Below are 10,285 nucleotides of genomic sequence, written 5' to 3'. Positions count from 1 at the left end.
AAACTTTGTAAAAACAATATATTTAAAATTGTAAATATTTGAAAAATTAATATAAGTTTGGTATGAATTTATGAATTTTTAAATTAAGTTTGGTGTGAATTTTTAATTTTTAAAATATGAAATTTTAAATTTATGCATTTCAAATTTTAAGTTTGGTGTGAATTTTTAATTTTTAATTTTTAATTTTGAATTTTATATTTAAGTTGTGTGAATTTAAAAACAAAAATTTACTTTATCTCATTAAGTTAAAAATATAATTTTTAAAAATTCGTCGTAAGTTGAAGACTAGGTCTTTGAACCGAAATTGCTTTACCCAAGGGAGGGACGAGAACTTTTATTATCATTATTTTTAATCTTATTGATTTAAAGTATGCCAAAAACATTGAAAAAACCCAAAAATCTTAGCTTTTAAAACAATCGCTACAAAAAGACAAATTTTAAAATGTTGTCGAGGGACGGACTAGGACATCGATCCGAAACGACCTCGTCCTAAATAACAAGGGAAACAAAATTTTAAAATTAATTTCTTAATTGTGTTATAAGTTAATGATTATAAAAAAAAAAAAAAAAAAAAAAAAAAAAAAAAGCAAACTCCGCGACTCGCGGAGTTTGAAGTGCAAACCTCCGCGACTCGCGGAGGGACCAAATTACAGAAAAAAAATATAGAGAGCTGCACGAACTGATCAGCTCCCACACACAAAAACACACAAAAATACAGCGAAATAGCTGCGAAAAAACCCCGAAAAACCACCCAAAAACACCCCAAAAATCTCAATTTTTAACCGTTAATCACCAAATTTTTTGCTAAAATCATGTTGAGAAGGATGATATCTAAGAACTACTCAAGAAAAACGGTAAATTTCTACACCTAAACACCATTTAATTCGAATTTTAGTGTTCTTGAGCTATTTTTTTTTTCCCAATTTGATTTTGATGCTTTTTAGTGTAATTAGACTTAAATTGTTTATGTATTATGCTTGTATAACCTAGATTGATGTTGTTTAACATAATTAGAAGCCTTAAACTTCAAATTTTGAATAATCTAGGGTTTGTGTTCTTGAGCAATTTGGGGCTTTTTGATATAAACAGGTTATGGCCGATTTTTGTCATGACTTGTTGCTAAATTGAGTAGTGTAACATGTCTAGGTAGTTAAATGATCCAAACTTTGAGCCTAAACATGATTTTGAGAATTAAAGTGGACTTTTTCAAGTCCAAAATTCATGAACTTGATTTTTGAAAGATAATGCCATTTGAGACTTGTTTATTTGCTAGTAATGATTATTTTGACATGTTATTTGAGTTGAATGCTTATGAACTTGGCGAACATTTTCGTATATGCTTATTTGAAAAAGTGTAGATTTGATAAAAATGTGAAAATAAGCTTAAGTTTGATATAAATTGATAATGTCATTGTAATTATTTTGATTGATGATTTTGCTGACACTAATGCATATTTGGATGCACAAAATTTGTGTTTGATGTGTTTTGCAGAATGAAAGGGGTGAATCTTCATCCCAAGCCCGCCATGCTCCTGCTGAGAACTTGGAACAACAGGAGGTAGATAACTACTACAAGCAGGATGTACCTCATCCAGTCATGACCTTTTCAGATATGCACTTGGAACAGTTGCACCCGAACCTGAGATTTGACAGACTTTGGATAGATTATCCAAAATATCAACGGGGTTTGCATACTCTTCACTCTAAGGTTGTTGAGGTACCGAGGGTCATAGAATGGGGACCCTTAGAAGCTGTAGAATTGGCTGGGCCAATTAGGGAATTACTAGTACAGAGGTATGGTAATTCTTCTTTTAATGACTGGATATGTTTATTCACCATACGCAGACCTGTATATAAAGTATGGTGTGAAGAGTTGTTATGTAGTATAGAGTTGAATGATCGGGTAGCTAGTTTAACCGATCGTTCTTTTATTAGATTTTTGTTAGGCGGTTCGATGCGCCACATGTCTTTACTGGACATGGCTCAGGCTTTACGTATATATACGCCTGAGGAATTAGCGTCTGCCGATTGTAGAGGATTGATACTAAACGGTAGAAGGATAGATGAGAATTTTGATACACACGGTGTGTGGAGTCAAATGACAAGCCATCACCGTTTCAAAGGGGGAAACTACTCTTATTTGGATATAGATAGAGCCGAATTAAGAGTAATACATAGGTTTTTAGCTAATTCGATTACACAAAGGGGTAAAAACAAAGAAAAGGTAAATGAACAAGATTTGTTTTACCATATGTGTATTCGAGACCCACAGAGCGCTGTAAGTATACCATATTGTGTGGGTTATTATTTATCAGCTATGGTTCGGGGGATGCGTCCACATAGCATAATAGGAGGTGGTATTTTTATTACTTTGATTGGTGAATATCTCGGTGTGGATATAAGTCGGGGGGGATTATTAGTAGAAGAGCCGGAACCCCGCGACACTATAGGTTTAAATGTATACCATGGTGCGAAAGTTTTGAAGCGGCGAAATAACGCCGCAGTACGATACCATGGTAGACATCCACAGGTGGAGAGAAACCAGGAACAAGGTAATGTATGAGGGGGGAATGAGATGCAAGAAATGCATAGGTTTATAGCTTCTCAGGAATACGAAAATGCTAGACAGAGGGCATTTGAAGATTGGCAAGTTCATCAGAACCAGATCATAGCGCATTGCCAACATATAGGTAGAAACTATATTCCTACACCGAAACCCGTCTTCCCTCCTTGGTCGATAGAGATGCAGCCACCATATCCTACGTATGACCCTGCCGAAGCATTCTATAGCACTTATGGTTATGCGTGGAACCCCTATTGGTACCAATATCATCCTTAGTTTACTTATTATTTTTTATTATTTTGTAATTTGTAATTATTGATACATTTGATATTTTTTGTTAATATTGTAATCATTTTTATAATTTCTAACTTTTATTCTTAGATTTTAATAATTTTTTAATGTGGGGTAATAAACCAAACTTCAAAAATATGTATATATGTTTGCAGTTTATCTTATGTATACAACAGGGTAAAACAACGCATTTTCAAAGACTGGCATTAAGTTCAGCAAAAGCAAGTAATTTTGACGACAAGATGCAAAATATATGTGAAATAACAACAAGACGGAATGAACAAATGATGTGCACCATTTATCATTCAGTAAACAAACGCCAATATATTTGGAAACTTTGGTAAAAATTTAATCATTTTCACACAAATCACCCTCAATAATTTAAATTGTTACTGATTTCTTGCAAATGAGGGCATTGCAAGATCTTAAGTGTGGGAAGGGGTTAAATTCTTTCGGATTTTAAAATTTTTTTACTTTATACACTTGGTTACCATTAAAAATACTAGTAAAGCAGTAGTTGTATTAGAATCTAGTGCTCTCTGATAAAAAAGAACAGCCCTAGTCTTATATACTGACTACCCAATTCTAGTAAAATTTTTCAAAATTTTCAATTAAATGAATTAAAATCATGTTTATACATATTTATGAACGATAAAACTAGGTTTTAACACCGAAATTATTGTTACCTCGGAAAGGACATAAATTGAGAAACAAACTAAAATGTTAAAATTCATTTAAAATGGAATAGAGGACGATAAAAAGGAAAATAAAAGCCAAGTGTGGGAAAATTTACCAAATTATTTTAAACATATGTCACATATATCTGTAACAAATAACTGAAAATACTTTTGCTTTGGACTAAACTAAACTGTTTTACCCGATGAAAGAAAAGAAGAAATGGATCTACACGATGAATCAATTCCATCATTAAAAGGAAGTAAAGTCTTCCGAAAAAGAAACGCGCTTCTTGATTTAGGTCATGAAGTTGTCGTCCAGACCAGCTGTAGGTTGACGAAAAATCTAGAAAAGTCATCACTAAAATCAGCAGGAAATCCACGGACCTCAGCATTAAACAGGGTCGCCAAGTGGTCAGATTTATCCTAACCATGAGAAGGATTTATCTCGTACAATGGGGGGGCACCATGCAAATTAGCTGGATAAGACTAATGAATCAGATCCCCAGAAAGGATAATCTCCTTAAAGATTAAAAATCAGCTTTTAAGACTGATATTACTCAATCCTAGAGATTGACCTTAAAGATTGAGAATTCAAACTCATGGAATTCAATGATATCTAAACTCGAGCTTAAACGAAAAAATATTTTGATCAAAATTACAAACCGATTTGTTTTCTGAAAACCCTATTTTCAATGCGTTCATTACCATTGAACGTAAAATCCTAGGAATTCACCTGGAATTCATTAGGTCACCTGAACTAAATCGGGTGTCAACCGTAAGAACGGTGGTTGCATAGCATGGTCAAAGACAGGACCTTGTGCCAGACCGAAAAATTATAAGGGTGAGCTTTACTATTGCTCCTACCAAGGATAGTAATTGCGTCCGACACGTTATAGACCATAATCAAAAGCATGTCACGGGACATTGCCTTAACAGTTGCTTGTTCAACGCTTTCCTTTACAACCGGACGGTAGTTTACCGAAAGGTAATATACGGAACAAGTAAACTGGACGTGTTGCTTTCCAAATACAAGGTTAGAAAGTGGGTGACACAAAACCGCAAGTTTTGAGCTAAAATTTTCAAATCTGAAACCCACCAAACCCACAAATATTTTGCAAACACCGGTAAAGGGTTATTCCGGAAAACTTATCTAGGGTAAAAACTAGATTTAATTTTCAAAAGATCAAATGTTTTCATAAAGATCCAATTTCCTTAATGGATCTAAATTTTTATAATCATGTGGGACTGTAAACCATATCGTTACTACCATTGTTTATACCGCCGTATAGAAATCACTGATGTACAAAGTGTGAAGAATAAAGAAGTGATTCTAGTATTTCAAGACGATATTGCTTGAGGACAAGCAACGCTCAAGTGTGGGAATATTTGATAATGCTAAAAACGAACATATATTTCATAGCATTATTCCTCAAGAAAGACAAGCTTTTAGTTGCAATTGTTCTATTTACAAGAGATATTCGTTTAAATAATAAAAGGTGAAGACAAAAGACAGATTCGACGAATTGAAGTCGCAAATGACCAAAAAGCTCAAAAGAATAAAAGACAATCAAAAAGGTTCCAATTATTGATAAGAAACGTCTCGAAATTACAAAAGTACAAGATTCAAAACGCAAAGTACAAGATATTAAATTGTACGCAAGGACGTTCGAAAATCCGGAACCGGGACCAGAGTCAACTCTTAACGCTCGACGCAACGGACTAAAAATTACAAGTTAACTATGTATATAAATATAATATAATATATAATTAATTATATTAATTATATATATATTATATATATATTATTAAAACCGTCGGCAGCAAGAAACTCCAAGGGTGTGAGCTGTAAATATATCTCCGCGACTCGCGGAGTTTTAAGGGCATTTTGCCGCGAGTCGCGGAGCCCTAATTTTCAACCCTGGCTATAAAGCCAACCGAATTCTGATCAAATTTCATATCTTTTTTTTCTTCCTCTTCATACGTAAATATATTTATATTTATAATTTATATTTTAATTTTAATTATAATTCTAATAATAAGGGTATGTTAGCGAATGTTGTAAGGGTGTAAGTCGAAATTCTGTCCGTGTAACGCTACGCTATTTTTAATCATTGTAAGTTATGTTCAACCTTTTTATATTAATGTCTCGTAGCTAAGTTATTATTATGCTTATTTAAAACGAAGTAATCATGATGTTGGGCTAATTACTAAAATTGGGTAATTGGGCTTTGTACCATAATTGGGGTTTGGACAAAAGAACGACACTTGTGGAAACTAGACTATGGGCTATTAGTTATAAAAATAGAAAAACTTATATAAGTTGTCCAATTAATAGACTTTTCTGCTTTTGCCCACGTTTCGAATAGCCAAAAGATGCAGCAGGGAGCCAGAACCCTTTAAATCGGAAGCTCACAACTCAGCCACTAACAAATCCAACTATTACTACGAAGCAGAAAATTATCAACGTCCATTAATTTGACCACTTAAATAATTTTTCTTTCCGTTTGAGATATTAGATAAGAAATAGAGAAAATTTCTAAGTCCTAAAAAACTAAAGCGTCGAGAAATAAGAAAGAAAAAGAATGCGCGTCGAAAAATAAAAATAAGAAAATAGCGCGTCGTAACTTAAAAAGGAATTAAAAACTAAGAATTAAAAGTTGCGTCTAAAAATATTAAAGCTTAAAAGAAAAACTATATCCCAAATGGTAATAACTTAAAAAGATACTAAAATATAAAAACGGCGTCGCAAAATTCTAAAGCACCTAAATCTTAGTCTAAAGAAAAAGCACTTAAGGAATTTTACGGCAAAGCCTAAAAATCTAGAAGTAAAAATAACTATGGCAAAAACTAAGTTTAAAACTAAATATGAGCTAAAAATACAAATATTACGCTAAAACGATTAAAAAGGGACAAAATATAAAAATATACAAAAAGTTGTAAAAAGTACAATTTTTATAAAAATATTATTTTTATATTATTTATTTATTAAAACTATTAATTTTACATATAATAAAACTAATTAAAATTTAAAATACAATTTAATTAAAAAAAACTTAAACTAATTATAATAATTAAACTAATTAGGGTTTATTAATAATAATAATAATAAAATCCGTAATTAATGTGAAATTAGGGTTCTGTCACGTGTGTCAGAGTGTCTCCGCGAGTCGCGGTATTTAAAGCAGCAAACCCCGCGAGTCGCGGGGTTCCAAAATTCAACTCTGGTACAGTTTTTAATTCGACGTTTTTTTTTATTATTTTTCTAAAAATATATTTATACAAATATATATTAAAAATATAGCGTTTTGCCAAGTCCCCGGCAGCGGCGCCAAAAACTTGATGTGGTAGCGTGGGGGTACGTGATAGTACTATATTTTACTACGAAATACGTTACAAATTACACAAGTTTTAATTATTTATTTACAAATGGGATATACCTAAACCTTGCTACAACACTATAGGCAGTGTACCTAATCGTAGAGTAGTATAGTTTTTAGTAAGTCCGGTTCGTTCCACAGGGAGCGGGCTTATTGCACACTATATTTTTAAACAACTATATTTGTACAAAATATATATAATTATATATAATAATATATAAAAGGGGGTTTACCGTTTAATGACCGGTTTGTCGATTTATATTTTAAGCGAAGCGTATAGTAAATGACGATATTTAAATAACAATATAAAATAAATAACAATAATTGAAATGACAATAAATAAAAGTACGAGGAAAAATGAAATAAAATATATTATGCTTATTTAAACTTCCGTAACCATGATGTTTGACGTTTTGATTTTAATTTATTGTCCTGGATGTATTTGAAACCTATCTGGTTTTTGTCCATAATAGTTCATCGGTCATAATTATAAACTGCTCGGCAAATTTAACCTTATACCCGAAGTCAAATATTCCAACTAACTGGGGATTCGAACTGTAACAAGGTCTTAATACTTTGTTTAATGAATACACCAGGTTATCGACTGTGTGTAAACCAAGGTTTAAATACTTTGTTAAAAATTACACCAATTACCCTTGAATGTAATCCACCCCTGTTTTAATGAGTCCATTGACTATTAATCCATCCCCGTGTCCGGTCAAATGAACAATAATTCGTACTTATAAATATCCCGTCCATCGTGTCCGATTAAGCGTATGTGGTTATATATAGATACTTCAAATCATAACCTTTATATTAAATTAACGAGGTATCGTTAATTTAATATAAAGCCCATTAATAGCCCATAGTCTAATTTCCACAAGTGTCGTTCTTTTGTCCAAACCCCAATTATGGTACAAAACCCAATTACCCCGTCTTTAATATTTAGTCCAACATCATGATTACTTTGGCTCAAATAAGTATAATAATAACTTAAGTACGAGACATTAATTTAAAAAGGAGAACATAGCTTACATTGATTATTTATCGCGTAGTGTTACACGGACAGAGCTCCGACTTTAAAAACCCGTAAAAATAACTTTTACATAACCCAAACTAATCTAATATAACACTAATCTATACTATATATACATATATATATTTATTTATATTATACTAGGGAGTATTATTATTATTATGTTCTTTTTACTCGTTGAATTCGTGACCTTTTATAGGAGTTTTGATTTCTGACAGCTCCGCGAGTCGTGGAGTTTTTAGCCTTCAAACTCCGCGAGTCGCAGAGTTTGAAAATCCAGCTCAGGATCATTTGTCTCATAGCTTGTCGACATAATTTTTAAATATATATAATATATAAATAATTTATATAATTATTTAAATATTATATTATATTCTTGTGCATAGTTGACTTGTAATTTTTGGTCCGTTGCGTCGGGCGTTGATAGTTGACTCATGTCCCGGTTCCGGATTTTCGAACGTCCTTGCGTACAATTTAATATCTTGTACTTTGTATTTTGTAACTTGTACTCTTGTCATTTTTAGACGTTTTTCATCAATAAATTGAACCTTTTGAATTGTATCTTGAACATTTGAGCTTTTTGGACGTTTGTGTCTTCAAATCTTCATTTTCGCCTTTTGTCTTCGCACTTATTTATTTAAACAATTACAATGAAAATATAATACAATTACATATGAAAACCTATTATTTAGGAGGGATATTGCTATGAAATATATGTTCCTTTTTAGCCTTATCAATAGTACATAAATATTACATAATTAATAATATAATACAAGTTAAACTATAGTTGTTATATTAAAATTATTACTTTCATAAATATTAACCTTAATATCAGTATTGTTAGTATTACTATATATATATATATATATATATATATATATATATATATATATATATATATATATATATATATATATATATATATATATATATATATATATATATATATATATATATATATATATATATATATATGTGAAATATGATACATTTGATTTGTTGTAATATTATTAATATTTACGTTATTATTATCATTATTAATATCATTCTTATTATAACTTTAGTTATTATGATTAATATTAGTATTAATACTAGGTATTATCATTAACAATTATTATTATTGTTATAGATACCATTAATTTTATTAGTATTAAAATTATTATTATTAATTGTTACTATAAATTTTTTAAATATTATTACTAATATTAATTACTATTATTACTAATATGGTTATTATTAGTATTATCACTATTACTAAAATTATTAAGATTATCATAATTATTTTTATTATTGATGTAACCTATTAGTAACATTATTCATACTACCAAATATTAATTGCAATATCATCAGTATATCTATAATTATTTAATAGTAAAATTTATATCAATTAACATAAAGATATAAAAAAAAACCGAATCCTATGCTATATCTGATTCATTTATTTATTTTATTTTATTTTTGATTTTCTTCTCTGCTCGTGAGTTACGGTCGACTTCCAACCACAATAAAACAAAATTTTGTTAATTATTACTACTAATTCATTCAATCAATTGATGATATATCCAGCCAGCCATTCGTAAAAAAGAGATAACAGAAATATTTATTTTTTTCTCCTGAAAAACAGTCGGCACCTCTGTGTATTATACTTTTTGGCAAAAATCAAAAATCGAATCAATATTCAAAATCCAGTAATGCAGTTTTGTTACCATTCGTTTACTCAAACTAACTACAAAAATTGAGGTTCCAATTCCTTCTATCGATCTCTAATTTTGGAGTCAAAATTTATTGTCAAAAAGTCAAATGAATCGTTCATCGCAAAATTCACATTTGTTTTAATGTTTTCAGTCCAATTAATGATTCCATTAGTTTCTATATATGATTACCAAACTACTTTATGTTATAACCAAAGCCTAATACGTATTCGAAATTGAAAATCATTTTTTTTTTGTTTTTACAAACAGCGACCGCTGCTGCTTTTACCTTATTATTATTATTTTTTTTTTGTTAATCCATATTGGAACCTTTGATGTTTACTTTGAAGCTGTTAACTGATTAGAAACAAATTGATAAGAATATAGTAATTGATTTGATTGTGGTATCTGGTCGTTCGAAGTATTGAAGAGGAAGAACATAGAACAAATTTATTCAGGATTAAATATAATTAGATTCAGTAATATTTCGGATAAAAGGCACAGCCCAGCTGGTTTATGGGATGACTGGTTAGCAAGGGGTCGCGGGTTCAATCCCGGTTTTGGGCAATTTTCTTTTTAGAGGATGTCTCAAGGTAGTTTTTATTTCTAAATTTTGATATTGTTATTATTATTATTCTTATTATTGTTAT

The sequence above is a fragment of the Rutidosis leptorrhynchoides genome, chromosome 2 (genome assembly GCF_046630445.1).
Source record: "Rutidosis leptorrhynchoides isolate AG116_Rl617_1_P2 chromosome 2, CSIRO_AGI_Rlap_v1, whole genome shotgun sequence".
NCBI lineage: Eukaryota > Viridiplantae > Streptophyta > Magnoliopsida > Asterales > Asteraceae > Rutidosis > Rutidosis leptorrhynchoides.
This window is presented reverse-complemented; position numbering follows the sequence as displayed.